Below are 17,503 nucleotides of genomic sequence, written 5' to 3'. Positions count from 1 at the left end.
GCAGCTGCATGGGAAGACTTTTGTTCCTGTTCCTTAGTTGCTCTGCCCCTGGTCTCAGCTGTGGTTTTAGCCTCACCTCTGCGTGTGGGCCACTCACAGGAGTCTGCTCCCAAGGCTGCCCTGGAGCACTCGGTTCTGCCCCAGTGAGGACAGGGAACAGAGATGGAACAACTGCCTGGGTTGCAGGGCCCCTGTTGGCAACAGGTGTGTAGGAAAGCCAGAGGCCATGGGCACGATAGATCCGGCCCTAGTGCCTGGCAGCCAGCATGAGGTCAGCCCTTCTGGGGGCTTTTCTTAGCACCTGGCAGGGCAGGGGGTCGGCATGTGGATAGAGAGGCTGCAATGGTGGCTCCACCCCTGTGTGTCACTCAACAGTGGTACCTTGCTTCTATGGCAGTCTGGATTTCCTCCACAAGCATTCCTGGTTATGAATTTCCTCCCTACCGCCCCCTCAGGCTGTCTCCTCACAGCCAAAAGCAGTCCTCCACCTGGGTTTGCTCTCCAATCCCCACTTTCCACCTCTCAGCCCCCGTGTGCACCAGAAGACACACTTCCCAGTCTGGGGCACGCAGGGTTGTGGCATGGACCATCTGTGTAGGTCTCACTCTGTCCTGTCTGCACAGACCGGCCATTTCACCCTCCTCCCACAGCCTCAGAAGCTCCCCTTCTGTCCCATCTGATTTCCCCATCAGTGTGGGGGCTTCCCTGGATGTAGGAGCCTCTCCTCTGCTTCAGCTCCCCCCCCAAGCAGTGCAGATCCCATCCCACTTCCTTTCCTCTTCCTTTTCCCTTCTTTCTTTCATCCTACCTGGTTATGCAGGGATCTTTCTTATCGTTTCCGGTGTCCAAGTTCTTCTGCTTTCAGCCAATGTTCTGTGAGAACTGTTCCATCTGTAGATGTATTCTTGATGCATTTGTGGAGAGAGATGAACTCCATGTCCTCCTATTCCTCTGCCATCTTGGTCCTCCTCCTCTTTCATTTCTGATTTTATTTGATTCCTCTCTCTTTTCTTCTTGGTGAGTCTACCTAAGTTTTGTCAATTTTGTTTATCTTTTCATGTAACCAGCTCTTACTTTCATTGATCCTTTCTATTATCTTTTTAGTCTCTATTTCATTTATTTCTTCTCTAATCTTTATTTCCTTCCTTCTACTAACTTTGGGCTTCGTTGGACATTCTTTTCCTAGTTTCCTGAGGTGCAAGGTTTTGCTGTTTGAGTCTTTTCTCGTTTTTTGAAGCAGGCATTTATTGCTATGAACTTCCCGCTTACATCTACTTTTGCCGCATCCCATAAATTTTGGTATGTTACACTTCCATTTTCATTTATCTTGGGTATTTTTTATTTCTCTTTTAACTTCTTCTTTGACCCATTGGTTATTCAGTAGCATGTTGTTTAATACCCACACATTTGTGAATTTTCCAGTTTTCTTTATGTAATTAATTTCTAGTTTCATACAACTGTGGTCAGAAAAGATTTTTGACATGATTTCAATATTCTTAAATGTATAAAGACTTGTTTTTCAAAATGGATTAAAGACCTAAACGTAAGGCCAGACACTATCAAACTCTTAGAGGAAAACATAGGCAGAGCACTGTATGACATAAATCACAGCAAGATCTTTTTTGACCCAGCTCCTAGAGAAATGGAAATAAAAACAAAAATAAACAAATGGGACCTAATGAAACTTAAAACCTTTTGCACAGCAAAGGAAACCATAAACAAGACCAAAAGACAACCCTCAGAATGGGAGAAAATATTTGCAAATGAAGCAACTGACAAAGGATTAATCTCCAAGATTTACAAGCAGCTCATGCAGCTCAATAACAAAAAAACAAACAACCCAATCCAAAAATGGTCAGAAGACCTAAATACACATTTCTCCAAAGAAGATATACAGATTGCCAACAAACACATGAAAGAATGCTCAACATCATTAATCATTAGAGAAATGCAAATCAAAACTACAATGAGGTATCATCTCACACCGGTCAGAATGGCCATCATCAAAAAATTTAGAAACAATAAATGCTGGAGAGGGTGTGGAGAAAAGGGAACACTCTTGCACTGTTGGTGGGAATGTAAATTGATACAGCCACTAGGGAGAACAGTATGGAGGTTCCTTAAAAAACTAAAAATAGAACTACCATACGACCCAGCAATCCCACTACTGGGCATATACCCTGAGAAAACCATAATTCAAAAAGAGTCATGTACCAAAATGTTCATTGCAGCTCTATTTACAATAGCCAGGACATGGAAGCAACCTAAGTGTCCATCATCGGATGAATGGATAAAGAAGATGCGGCACATATATACAATGGAATATTACTCAGCCATAAAAAGAAATGAAATGGAGGTATTTGTAATGAGGTGGATGGAGTTAGAGTCTGTCATACAGAGTGAAGTAAGTCAAAAAGAGAAAAACAAATACAGTATGCTAACACATATATATGGAATCTAAGGGAAAAAAAAAAGGTCATGAAGAACCTAGTGGCAAGACGGGAATAAAGACACAGACCTACTAGAGAATGGACTTGAGGATATGAGGAGGGGGAGGGGTGAGATGTGACAGGGTGAGAGAGTGTCATGGACATATATACACTACCAAATGTATAATAGATAGCTAGTGGGAAGCAGCCGCATAGCACAGGGAGATCAGCTCGGTGATTTGTGACCACCTAGAGGGGTGGGATAGGGAGGGTGGGAGGGAGGGAGATGCAAGAGGGAAGAGATATGGGAACATATGTATATGTATAACTGATTCACTTTGTTATAAAGCAGAAACTAACACACCATTGTAAAGCAATTATACATCAATAAAGATGTTAAAAAAAAAACTACAATGAGATATCATCTCACACTGGTCAGAATGGCCATCACCAAAAAATCTAGAAACAATAAATGTTGGAGAGGGTGTGGAGAAAAGGGAACACTCTTGCACTGTTGGTGGGAATGTAAATTGATACAGCCACTATGGAGAACAGTATGGAGGTTCATTAAAAAACTAAAAATAGAACTACCATACGACCCAGCAATCCCACTACTGGGCATATACCCTGAGAAAACTATAATTCGAAAAGAGTCATGTACCAAAATGTTCATTGCAGCTCTATTTACAATAACCAGGACATGGAAGCAACCTAAATGTCCATCATCAGATGAATGGACAAAGAAGATGTGGCACATATATACAATGGAATATTACTCCTCAGCCATAAAAAGAAATGAAATGGAGTTATTTGTAGTGAGGTGGATGGAGTTAGAGTCTGTCATACAGAGTGAAGTAAGTCAGAAAGAGAAAAACAAATACAGTATGTTAACACATATATATGGAATCTAAGGGGGAAAAAAAAGGTCATGAAGAACCTAGTGGCAAGACGGGAATAAAGACACAGACCTACTAGAGAATGGACTTGAGGATATGGGGGGGAAGGGTAAGATGTGACAAAGTAAGAGAGTGGCATGGACATATATACACTACCAAACGTAAAATAGATAGCTAGTGGGAAGCAACCGCATAGCACAGGGAGATCAGCTCTGTGCTTTGTGACCACCTAGAGGAGTGGGATAGGGAGGGTGGGAGGGAGGGAGATGCAAGAGGGAAGAGATATGGGAACATATGTATATGTATAACTGATTCACTTTGTTATAAAGCAGAAACTAACACACCCTTGTAAAGCAATTATACTCCAATAAAGATGTTTAAAAAAAAATCTGCTGGGAATCATAAAAAAAAAAAAGACTTGTTTTATGCCCTAACATATGATCTATCTTGGGAAATGTTCCATGTGCACTTGAGAAGAATGTGCATTCTGTTGCTTTTAGATGGAATGTTTTGTAAATATCTTTTAAGTCCATCATGTCTGAAATATCACTTAAGGCCAGTGTTTCCTGATTGATTGTCCATCTGGATGATCTACATATTGATGTAAGTGGGGCATTAACGTTTCCTACTATAATCATATTGCAGTCTATTTCTCTCTTTAGGTCTGTTAATATTTGCTTTATATATTTAGGTGCTCCTATGTTAGGTGCATAAATGTTTACAAATGTTGTGTCCTCTTGTTGGATTGACCCCTTTATCATTATGTATTGTCCTTCTTTGTCTCTTATTACAGTCTTTGTTTTAAAGTCTATTTTGTCTGATATAGAGTATTGCTACCCCAGCTTTCTTTTCTTTCCCATTTACATGGAATATCTTTTTCCATCCCTTTACTTTCAGTCTTTTTGTGTCCTTTTATCTAAAGTGTGTCTCTTGTAGGAAGCATATAGATGGGTCTTTTTCTTAATCTATCCACTCACTCTATGTCCTTTGATTGGAGAATTTAGTCCATTTGCATTTAAAGTAATTATTCATGAGTATGTGCTTATTGCGATTTTGTTTATTGTTTCCTATCTATAAGAGTCTGTTATAAGTTGATAACAACTTAAGTTTAATTCCATTCTAAAGCTCAACAGTTTTACTCTCTTCCCCACATTTTATGTTGTTGATGTCACATTTTACATCTTTTTATCTTATGTATCCCTTAACTAACTATAGTAATTTTTACTACTTTTGTCTTTTAGCTTTAATCCTAGCTTTATAAGTGATTAATACACTACACTTACTATATCTTTACCTTTACCAGTGAGATTTATACTTTCATATGTTTTCTTGTTATTAGTTAGCACTCTTTGTTTTTGACTTAAAGAAGTCCATTTAATATTTCTTGTAAGTCTGGTTTAGTGGTAATGAATCCCTTAATTTTTGCTTGTCTGGAAAACTCTATCTCTTCTTCAATTCTGAATGATAACTTTGTTGGATAGAAGATTCCTGGTTGGAAATTTTTTCCTTCAGCACTTTGAATATATTGTGTCACTCCCTTCTTGCCTGCAAAGTTTGTGCTGTAAAACCTGCTGATAGCCTTATGGAGGTTCCCTTGTATGTAACAGGTTGTCTTTTTCTTGCTGCTTTAAATATTCTCTCCTTGTCTTTAACTTTTGTCATTTTAATTATAATGTGTCTTCATGTGGGTCTCTTTGGGTTCATCTTATTTGTAATTTTCTGGGCTTCCTGGATATGGATTTCTGTTTCCTTCCCCAATTTAGGAAAGTTTTTAGCCGTTATTTCTTCAAATAAGATTTCTGCCTCTTTCCCTCTCTTTTGCTTCTCCTTCTGGGGGCCCTATAATGTGAATGTTAGTCTGCTTTATGTTGTTCTTTAAGTCCCTTAAGCTGTCTTCACATTAAAAAAATTTTTTTTTAATTTTCTTGCTGCTCTGATTGGATGAGTTCCCCTGCCTTGTCCTTGAGTAGACTGATGCTTCTGCTTCATCTAGTCTTCTCTTGGACCCCTCTAGTATATTTTTCATTTCAGTTGTATTCTTCAGCTCTGTGACTTTTATTTGGTACTTTCTTATATTTTGCACCTCTTTGTTGAAGTTCTCACTGTGTTCATCCATTCTTCTACCCAGTCCAGTATTTTTTATGACCATTACTTTGAACTCTTTATCAAGTAAATTTTATCTCTGTTTCATTAAGTTATTTTTTTCTGAGGTTTACTTTTGTGCATGCATTTGGAATATATTTTTCTGTTTCTTCATTTTGCTTGACTCTCTGTGTTGGTTGCTCTACAGTAGATGAAAAAAACCACCTCTCCCAGTCTTGAAGGAGTGGCTTCATGTAGGAAATGAAACTTTTCATTCATTCCTGCCCCAGCCTTTTTTCATCTCTCAACCATCTGTACTTATCCAATCAGCCTATTATATTTGTAATAGCTCCCAGTAGTTGAGGATGTGTCAATACTTGTTAGTGTCACGAAGGGGAGGATCTCAGCATCTAGATTCAGAGTGACTGGAAGACAGACCCTCAGGCAGTAGCTTTTAAAAGTATATCTATATCTATATCTATATCTATATCTATATCTATATCTATATCTATATCTATATCTATATCTATATCTTTATCTATATCTATATCTATATCCACAGTCACGAGGGGCTGCAAGCATTAGCCTCACTGGCTACCAAAACCCGGCAATCTAGAGGTGTCTCCTGGGCAGCAGTCACAAAAATTGTGGCTCCAGATGAGTGGATAAGCTCTTTTCTGGGAGATATCAGTGAACTGAAATAAGGCAAAGGGAGAGTGCCAAGATGGCATCCACAATCTACGTTCCTTGAGAGCAGCTCTGTAGGCCACTAAGTGTGGCCAAACCTGAAGCCTGATCCTCAGTCTGGAGCTCTAGGACAAGTCAAGTGGCCTCCTTCACAGAAAGACAGGGGGAGTATGTGTGTCTCATTCTGCTGTCTGTGCAATGCCCTGGGGTGGTAGCCTGCTGAGAACTGTCCCTCTGATTGCTACAGTCCTGTGGGACTCAGGAATGCAAACCATTCTGGCCACCAGTGCCAAGCAATCAAGGGTTATCCTCTGGGCATCAACCATAAGATCCAGGAACCAGACACATGTAAAGCTCTCCTCCAAGAGACACTGGTGCTCTGGAGCATGGCAGAGGGTGAGTGTGAAGATAGTGCCTGCACTCCAAGGTCTCTGGAAAGGATTACAGTCAGCCTCTAGATGTATGTTTAATTAGAACCCTGTCCCTCAGGTCACAGTCATGATGATTAGCTAATAGGCCTCTTCCACAGAAAGACCAAGCTCTTGGGTTTATTGTCTCTTGCTGTGCCCTGGAGGTGGTAGTTGTTTATGAACCCTTTTTCCATTGGTTACAGTCCAGTGGGACCCAGGAGCATAAGCCCCACTGGCCACCAGAGCCAGGCAATAATCACAAAAGCTGGGGTGCTAAATAAGAGTATGAGCTTCTTTGTGGGTGACACAAATTATTACAGTCTCATGGTACCAGAAAAGATAACTCCCCTGGCCTCCAGAGCCAGGCAATGAAGAGACATTCCCTGGGTGTCAGCTGCCAAAAATTGGGACATGAGATGCATGTGAAGTCTGGAACATGGTAAAGGGAGAGCACAAAGATGGCACCCACCAATCTCCATCCCAGGAGAGTTTTCCAGCAGGCTCCTAGATGTGTCTGTTAAATTAAATGCCTGCCCCTCAGGCCGAGGTTTCAATATGAGTAGGTGAGCCTCTTTCACTTTAAGTCTAGGCACTATCGGCTGCCTCTGAGTTGGGCCGTGGGGCAGATGAGTCTGAGTGCATGAGTCCTTTAAGATGTGTTTCTCAGATTGCTACTGTCTTGTGGGTCTCAGTATGTGAGCCCTGTTGGTTTTCAAATTTAGATGTTTGGGGGGCTTGTCTCTTAGGTGCACATCTTAAAATTTGGGGTGCCTAATGTGGGGTCTGAACCCTCTGCTCTTCAGAGAGAAGCTCTGGGATTTCAGTTCCCTTCCAGTTGTGGATTGCTATGCCAGGGGTGGGATTTATGGCAAGATTGTGTCCCAGCCTCTCCTACCTGTTTTGATGTGTTTTTCTTTTCCTTTGCCCAATGTGTAGTCATCACTCAGCCAGACTTTGTCTTTTTAGGAAGAAATTGTTCCATATGTAGCTGTAGACTCAGTGTGTGAGTGAGAAGAGAGTTTCAGGATCTTCCTATGGTGCCATCTTGAACTAGCTAAACTTAAATTCTTGCCGTAAATTCCATTTGGCCATAATGAATTATGCTTTTTATATATTATTGGATACAATTTACTAAATTGTTATTGGAATTTTGCATCTCTGGTCATCATGGATATTGTTCTGTAGTTCTATAATCTTGTGATGTGGTATCAGAGTAATACCTCATGAAATGGGTTGGTAAGTGTTACCACCTCCTCTATTTTCTAATATTTGTGTAGGATTGTTAATATTTCTTATTTAAATATTTAATATAATCCACCAGTGAAGTCATCTGGGCCTGGACTTTCCTTTGTGGGAAGAATATTTTTACCAATTTAAATTTGTTCATTGATATAAGTTGTATTTCTTTCCTATTGCTACTCTAACAAATTACCACAAAACTATTGTCTTAAAAGTATACAAATTTATTATCCATTAATATTTAATGGTGTTATTTATATGGTTGGAAATCTTCTTACAACCTTATTATTTCTTTTCTACATGTCTCCTCTGTTTTCTCCCTCTGCTCCTCCTTCCCTTCCTTTATTTAGATTATTTGAATATTTTCTAGCATCACTTAATTTACCTTTGGGTTTTTTATTTTAAATATCCAAAGGTTTCTCTATGGGTTATAATATACATTCTAAACATTTTACAATGCACTTATGGCTAGTGTTATACCATTTAATGTAAAAAATGGAAACCCTGCAACTGTATAAGTTCATATGCTTGACATCTCCCCTCGTTGATATTACAATTGTTATATTTATTACTTATAAATAGATAATAAATCCCACAAGTGAACATTATAATTTTTGCTAGAATTAGTGTGTGACTCATAAAAAAGGTAAATAGCAAAGAAAAAAATTTATCTTTTCTATTTATCCAGAGACATAATTTTCAATAATCTTCATTCTATTCTGAGTGTCTCTGTTTCAACCTGGTGTCATTTTCCTTCAGTCTGAAGAACATATTTTAGCATTTCTTGAAGTGCAGGTCTGCTAGTAACACATTCTCATAGTTTTCCTTTTTCCCTTTACTTTTATTCCTTTCTAACCACTTTATTAAGGTATGATTGACATACAAATAGCTATACTTAATGTACACAATTTCATGAGTTTGGAGATACATCTGTGAAACCATCATCACAATCTATGTCAATAAACATATCCATCACCTACAAAAGTTTCATCTTGCCTTCTTTACCTACTACTATTACTACTACCACCACCACCACCACCACCATTATTGTTATTATTTTGAAACACCTAAAATAAAATCTACCACTTAGCCAATTTTTAAGTATACAATACAGTATTAACTCTAGGCACCATGTTGTACAGTAGATCTCTAAGAATCATTCATTTTGCATAACTGAAACTTTACACACTTTGACTAACATCTCCCCATTTCCATCTTCCCCCCAGACCCTGGAAACCAGCATTCTACTCTCTGCTTCCATAAGTTTGACTAGTTTAGATCCTTCATATAAGTGGTATTATGTAGTATTTGTACTTCTGTGTCTGGCTTATTTCACTTAGGATAATGTCCTCCAGGTTCATCCATGTTGTGGCAAATGGCAGGATTTCCTACTTTTTTTAAGGCTGAATAATATTCTATTTATGTATATATTATACTACATTTTCTTTTTTTAAATTGAAGTATAGTTGATTTACAATGTTGTGTTTCTGGTGTACAGCAAAAGTGATTTATATATATATTCTTTTTCATTTTATTTTCCATTATAGGTTATTGCAAGATATTGAACATAGTTCCCTGTGTTATACACTAGGACTTCGTTGCTTATCTGTTTTATATATGGTAGTTTGTATCTGCTAATCACAAACTCCCCACCCTTTCCCCTTTGGTAACCATAATTTTGTTTTCTATGTCTGTGAGTCTGTTTCTATTTTGTAAATAAGTTCATTTGTATCATATTTTAGATTGTCAATTTTTAATATTCTCTATTTCTTATTTATTTCTAATCTTTATTATTTTCTTCCTTCTGCTAACTTTGGGCTTTGTTTTTTTTTCTAGTTCCTTGAGGGTAAACTTAGGTTGTTTATTTGAAATCTTCTTCTTTGTAAATGTAGGTGGTTATCTCTATAAACTTCCCTCTTAGTGCTTTTATTACTTTCAAGTCACACATTTAAGTCTTTAATCCATTTTGAGTTGGTTTTTTGTGTATGGTATAAGAAAGGCCCCAGTTTCAGTCTTTTGCATGTGGATATACAGTTTTCCCAATACCATTCATTGAAGAGATTATCCTTTCTCCATTGTGTGTTCTGGGCAACCTTGTCAAAAATTAATTGAGCGTATGTACTTGGGTTTATTTCTGGACTCTCTATTCTGTTCCATTGGTCTACATGCCTGTTTTTATGCCAGTGCCACACTGTTTTGATTACTATAGCTTTGTAATATAATTTGAGATCAGAACGTGTGATGTCTTCAACTTCGTTCTTCTTTCTCAAGATTGCTTTTGTTATTCAGGGCGTTTTGTGGTTCTATACCAATTTTTAAATTGTTTTTTTCTATTTCTGTGAAAACACCTTTGGAATTTTGATAGGGATTACAATGAGTCTGTAGGTCTTTTTGGGTAGTGTGGACATTTTAACAATATTAACGCTTTCAATTCATGAACACAGGATATTTTTCAATTTATTTGTGTCTGGTTAAATTTCTTTCATTAATGTTTTATAGTTTTCAGTGTACAGATCTTTCACTTCCTTAGATAATTTTATTCCTAGGTGTTTTATTCTTTTTGATGCTATTGTATATGGGATTGTTTTCCTTATTTCCTTTTCAGATTAGTCATTGTTGGCATGAAGGAATACAACTGATTTTATATGTTGATTTTTGTATCCTGCAATTTTACTGAATTCATTTATTTTTTGTAACAGTTTTTGTTTATGGACTCTTTAGGGTTTTCCACATATAGGATCATGTCATCTACAAAGATAATTTTATTTCTTCCTTTCTGATTTGAAGGCCTTTTATTTCTTTTTCTTGTCTAGCTCTTACTAGTACTTCAGTACTATATTAAATAGAAATGGCAAAGTGGAGATTCTTGCCCTGTACTCAATCTTAGAGGAAAAGCTTTTCAGTTTTTCTCCATTGATTAGGATGCTAGCTGTGGGCTTTTCTAAATAGCTTTCATTTTGTTAAGGAAAGTTCCTTCTATTCTTATTTTGTTTAGAATTTTTATTGTGAATGTATGTTGAACAAATTATTTTCTGCTTCTATTGAGATAATTGTGTGATTTTTATCCTTTATTCATGGCATATCATATTGATTGATTTTCATATGTTAAACCAACGTTTCATCTCAGGAATAAACGTCACCTGGTCATGGTGTGTAATCTACTTGATGAGTTGAATTCAGTTTGGTAGTATTTTATTGAGGATTTTTGCATCTATATTCATCAGAGATGTTGGCTTATGGATTTCTCTTCTTGTGATATCTTTGGCTTTAGTGTCAGGCCAATGCTGACCTCATAAAATAAATTTGGAAGTATCCCTTTTACTTTTACTTTTTGGAAGAATTTAAGAACAATTAGCATTAAGTCTTCTTTGAATATTTGATACAATTCAGCAGTGAAGCCAACTGGGCCTGGGCTTTTCTTTTTTGGGAAGCTTTTGATTACTACTTCAATCTCCTTATACTTTTATTGGTCTGTTCAGGCTTTCTATTTCTTCTTGACTCATTCTTGTTAGGTTGTACATTTCTAGGAATTTATCAATTTATTGTAGGTTATCTAATTTGTTGGCATATAATTGTTCATAATAGTTCCTTATGATCTTTTTAAATTTGGAGGCATCCATTGTAATGTCTCTTTTGTCATTTCCAATTGATTTTGAGTCTTTTCTCTTTTTCTAATTTAATCTAGCTAAGGGTTTGTCATTATTGTTCATTTTTTTTCTAAAATTCATCTCTTCCAAAATTGTTTTTTTCAGGGGCCTTACCTCTTTTAATAGTGTAATAGTTACTATAGGAGTATCAGTTGATGTTTATTCCATTTTCAAGAAATAGGTCTTATTTGTGACTCATTAATATTTGCAATTCATTTTCATCTAACTGTCCAATGAATATCAATATTCAGAGAATCAAAGTTTTGTTGACTTTTTCTATTGTTTTTCTAGTTTAAAAAATTCTGCTAAATCTTTATTATTTCCTTCCTTATTTTAACTTTGGGTTTATTTTGTTCTTTTTATAATTCCTTAAGGTATAAAGTTAGATTATTTGAGATCTTTTTTAATGTAGGCCTTTATTACTATAGAAGTCCCTTTTGGTGCTGCTTCTGCTGCATCCTGTAGGTTTTGGTAAGTTGTGTTTTCATTTTCTTTTGTCTTCAGATATTTTTAAAATTCCCTTTTGATTTCCTCTTTTACCCAGTGCTTGTTAAATAGTGTGTTATTTAGTTTCCACATATTTGTGAATTTTCCCATTTTCTTGCCTCTATTGATTTCTAGTTTTATTCCATTGTGGTAGGAAATGATCCATGGTATGATTTTAATCTTCTTAAATTTGTTAAGATTTATTTTGTGATCTAATGTGTGACCTATCCTAGTGTATATTCCATGTGCACTTTAAATGTATTCTTCTGCTGTTGTATGATAAGTTCTGTATATGTCCGTTAGGTCCATTTGGTCTACAGCATTGCTCAATTCTGCTCTTTATTGACTTTCTGTCTGGATGTTCTATTTATTATTGAAAGTGGGTTTATTGACATCTCCTATTATTGTATTACTGTCAATTTCTCCTTTCAGTTTGTCAGTGTACTTATGCACTCAACATCAGAGCACGTATGTATTTAGAATTGTTATATCTTCCAGTTGAATTGACCCTTTTATTATATAATGTCTTTATCTCTAGAAACAGTTTTTGACTTAAAGTCTGTGTCTCATAATAAAAAGAAAACAAAGCAGGAGTGGCTAATATCTTTTCCCATTCTTTCATTTTCAGCCTATGTGTATCCTTAAATCTAAAGAGAGTTTCTTACAGATGGCATAAAGTTGGATCTTTCTTATTTAATCCACTCAGTAACTCTCCTTATTGGGGAATTTAGTTCATTTACATCTAATGTAATTATTAATAGGAAAGGATTTACTATTGCCATTTTGTTAGCTGTTTTCTGCTTGTCTTGTGATTCTTTTGTCCCTCTTTTTCTCTCTTCCTATCTTCCTTTGTCTTCCCATTGGATTTTTTTTTTTTTGGTATTGATAGATTTTGATTTTTTTTTTTATTTTGTGTAACTTCTATAGGTATTCTCTTTGTGGTCACATAGGGGCTTACCTAAAATATCTTAGAGCTATAATAGTCTACTTTAAGCTGATAACAACTTAAAGTAAGTTGATAACAACTTCACTTGCATACAAAAAGTCTCAGCTTTATCTCTCCTCCTCACTCATTATATACTATTGATATGTATCATTAACATAATTTATAATTGTTTTTAATACTTTAATCTTTTATAGTAGAATTAAAAGTTATTGTTATTGAGTGCAAGCTCATACTGCTTGCTTCACAACAGGCCAATAAATCAAGAGATGTGTTGTTGGGACAAGGAATAATGACTTTATTTAGAAAGCCAGCAGACCAAGAAGATAGTGGACTCACGTCCCAAAAAAAATCTTGCCTGAGTTAGAATTCAGGAATTCAGGCTTCTTCTGAAAGGGGATGGAATCAAGTAAAATATTTCCTGATTCTGGTCAGCCTCTGGAGGGGATGTGTTCCTGCAGTCATTCACAGGTGGGCCTGGTCAGGATATTTCCTGTGAGCTAAACAAAAGTAGCTTAGCTTAATGCTCATTACCTGGGAGGCAGGGTTCCAGAGATGGGCCATTATGTATATTTAAGCTTACATGCAACATCCCTTTAGTGATTAACTTGTAATAGAATACAAAGATTCTTCCCTGTTACAATTCCGCACTGTCAATGTCCATTCCACAGTCTTGTGGGAAAAGGGACAAAGACCACTCTGGCTACTTCCTGCTGAATGGAGGCGACAAATATTCCTTATAATCTTTAGTCAGTCCTTTTTTAGCTACAACTATTTGAACCTGATGAAACCCCTTAGCACTCTGTCTAATTTGTAATTGAACTTGGGGTGTTGGTTCCAGTTCCCAATACGTACACTAAATTCCTGTTGTAATTATTTGGACAAAGTTAAACAAATTGATTAACCCTTCTCCAGCTGCAATGAAATTACCATCTACTTCAGTTGGATATGCAGACTTGTTGGAGGCAAACTCATGAACAGAGGTTAGTATAGTGCCCAAAGTTTTAATGTATTTGGCAACTGCTAGTTCTTTTAGAGCACTTATAGATTCTCTCACCTGGGCAGACACCTGGAATGGCCTACCATGCAATATTTCAAAAGGGCTTAATTTAAGCTTGCTTCTTAGAAGGAGCCACTGATTAATATCAGAGCAACTGGCAAGGCCTTATCCCAAGTTAAGTTACTATTCATTTTCTTGGTTTTTCCTGTTGACTGTGGGCTCCAGGATGAATGTAGTTCCAATGCCTTAATCCAAATCAAGGGATAATTTCCTTAAGGAGGGCTTTAACCAATTAAGTACTGATTTTAAAAACTAATAACTTTGCCACACACAAAACAAATGGTCCCCAAAACATTCTCCTTTCCTTCTGAAGATTTTATGATGCATTGTTATCATTAACCAGTCTTTTACTATTAAACTTAAATGACCAATTAAAACAAACAGTTCTGAGACCATTCTTCCACCACTGATTAAGACTGGGGTGGCAAGTATTGGGGATAATATTCATTTAGACTTCTGAGGTTTCTGGGAAGACTTGGTGACCTTGCCAGCTTCAGCTGCCTTCTTGTCCACTGCTTTCACACCCAGAGCAACTGTCTGGCTCATGTCACGAACTGCAAAAATGGCCCAGAGGAGGATAGTCAGAGAAGCTCTCAACACACATGGGCTTGCCAGGAACCATATCAACAATGGCAGCATCACCAGTTTTCAAGAATTTGGGGCCATCTTCCAGCTTTTCCCCATAACAATCAATCTTCTTCAGCTCAGCAAACTTGCAAGCAATGTGAGCTGTGTGACAACCCAGCACAGGTGCATATCCAGCACTGATTTGGCCTGGATGGTTCAAATAATCTCTTGAGCTGTGCAGCCAGCTGCTTCCATGGGTGGTCATTTTTGCTGTCACCAGCCACACTGCCACAACGAATATCTTTGACAGATATGTCCTTGACATTGAAGCCCACATTGTCCCCAGGAAGGGCTTTACTCAAAGCTTCATGGTACATTTCAACAGACTTTAGTTCAGTTGTAATATTGACTGGAGCAAAGGTGACCACCATGCCAGGTTTGAGAATACCAGTCTCCACTCAACCCACAGGGACAGTACCAATACCACCAATTTTGTAGACCTCCTGGAGGGGCAGACACAAGGAATACACTGGCTAGGAATACACTGGCTGGTACTGATAAGTCAATCTGTGGGAGAAGTGCTCCTCTTGCCTCACAGGATGTTGTTTTAGATTAGGTGTCCCAGCATCCCTTTTTAATGGGATTACTATTGGCCATGTGTTTTTGGCCTTCCCTGGGCTGCTGTTAACACACACTTCTGGTCTTACCCTTTTGTAGACCTTGAGGGTGTGGGAGAGCTCTGTTTCCTTTCCTGGAGTTTTCATGAACACCATCTGTAGGCTTAAAGTGTGTTCTGGTGGGACTCTGTCAAGCTGTTCTGGTGAAAAACTTCAGGGTGAAGTCTATCAAAAAGTTAATCAGCTCATTCTCCACTGTCAGTTTTACTGGGGGCCCCTGCAGGGAATTAGTTGCCTCAAGTCCAAGGGATCCCCTGGGCCTCTTCATTCTTCAGAATCTTCCTCTTTCTACCTTATGAGAGGTTCTTGTCTTTTATTTTCTTCTTATGTTTCAGCCTAGGGCAATCTGTTCTCCAATGTTCTTCCTCCTTACAGTAAGCACATTGTTCCTTCCCCAATAGTGGCTTACCTCTCCTTCAGTTACTCAGCTGCCAGGAATCCAATACCACTGCCAAAAAGTGGTGTTTCATTTTGCGTCTTCTTTCTTCTGTTGTTGCTCCCTGTTGAACACTTTAAAAGCAACATCTACCAATTGATAAGAATTTATTCCAAGTGCACCGTCTAATTTTTGTAACTTTCACCTGATATCTGAGGCACTTTGCCCAAAAGAAAAGGTCAAATTTACCATTCTAATATTTTAGGGGGCTTCAGGATCTGCATTAAGATGATGTCTGTAGGCCTGATAAGACCTCTCTGAATTTTTGGAAAGGATTTTTATTTTCAGTCTCTTGAATTTTGTTCAAACTCTTTTGCTTTGGTTCCCCTTTTCAAAGCCCTGCCAAGATGCACTAATAAGTAGTGTTCTAATAAGGGCATTCTTCCCTCATTGGGGTCCTAATTTGGTTCGGCTGGGTACTGCCAAGTGGGCTTCAGGTGTAGAGGATCCTCCCTATAAAGGAGGGTTGTAATCTTTCCAATTAAAAAAGTCTGAGAAACCCATCTGGCTGATTATTTGCATTTAGCCCCCTATATGAGATACCAGCAATGGAAATTACCCTGCCCTGGGAGTGGCTCCTGGCCCAAATTGGGTGCCCTGTTGGGTCTTAAATTGTGATACCAGACCAAGTCCCTGTGCCCCAGAAACTAACACAGGATTTTCTAATTGATCCCTAGAAGGAGGGGAAGTCCTGAGCTCAGCCGGAGGAGTTAAGATTTGAAGCAACATACCCTCAGTCTCATTCCATTTTCTTATTTTCCCTGATGTAATAGCACACATGCTGGCACACAAAGGATTTCATCGTTCTTCCCTGCTTCTTCACAAATAGTTACAGAGTTATTCAAAAGCCACTGTAAAACCATGAATACCAATTGATCATCTCTAACCATTAAAAGGATGCCTTTTTGCTTTGGCCTCAACCAACCAGGATTGCAATGCAATTGAAAAAAAACTTGGTTACTGCTGTGACATAAAACATTTTAAGATAATTACTAAAATTATGACTGATCATTTACCAGGATACATCAGCATTTTAGGAGTTCCATATAGTATTTTTAAAAATAAATTTTAATTTATTTATTTTATTTTTGGGTGTGTTGGGTCTTTGCTGCGTGCAGGCTTTCTTTAGTTGCAGCAAGCGGGGGCTACTCTTCGTTGCAGTGTATGGGCTTCTCATTGCCGTGGCTTCTCTTGTTGCAGAGCACAGGCTCTAGGCACACAGGCTTCAGTAGTTGTGGAACGCGGGCTCAGTAGCTGTGGCTCTCAGGCTATAGAGCACAGGCTTAGTTGTGGCCCACGGGCTTAGTTGCTCCATGGCATGTGGGATCTTCCCGGACCAGGGCTTGAACTCGTGTCCCCTGCCTTGGCAGGCGGATTCTTAACCACTGTGCCACCAGGGAAGCCCAGGAGTTCTATATAGTTTCTAGAATGTGTATATTAATGTTTACCCATATGATACAATCTAAGAAATTTTATCACCGCTTATTTGATAATGCTTCCCACATAATTTAATATACCAAATAAGCCTAATTAGTTTAATATTCCTCTCTGCAATAGAAAGAAAACAATCTGAGGTGTTCCAGGGACCCTTTGGAAAACCTCAAATTTAGCTAGAGGTCGAATGAACTTCATTTAGAATTTGATCTTTGGGAAGTTTGTCAAAAATATCAAAAAGTTTTAACCAGGGATAATAAAAGATCAATGGCAAATACAGATCACTTAAAGAAACTCACAATTACCAAAAGCAGTTCAATATTTTAAGAAAACTTTGTCCTCTTAGAGAACCAAATTCAGGTTTTGTACCACTTTACCTTTAAAATTCATTTTCTAATTTAAAATTCATTTTCTAAATTAAGTTCAATCTTATCTTAGCCAATCCTGACCACGCAAACAACTCTTTCAGTTTTCCTCCTCCACAAACCTTCCACAATTTTCTGTATCCAT

The 17,503-nt window shown here is 37.7% G+C and overlaps 1 pseudogene; it reads right to left on the bottom strand.

Annotated features, from left to right (window-relative positions):
* Positions 1-14,323: 14,323 nt before the first annotated feature.
* Positions 14,324-15,219, bottom strand: LOC133081813 (elongation factor 1-alpha 1-like; annotated as a pseudogene).
* Between the last annotated feature and the right edge of the window lie 2,284 nt (positions 15,220-17,503).

This window comes from Eubalaena glacialis, chromosome X, assembly GCF_028564815.1.
Source record: "Eubalaena glacialis isolate mEubGla1 chromosome X, mEubGla1.1.hap2.+ XY, whole genome shotgun sequence".
Lineage (NCBI taxonomy): Eukaryota > Metazoa > Chordata > Mammalia > Artiodactyla > Balaenidae > Eubalaena > Eubalaena glacialis.
Note: the sequence above shows the minus strand (reverse complement) of the source record. Positions and strands in the feature narration are given on the sequence as shown.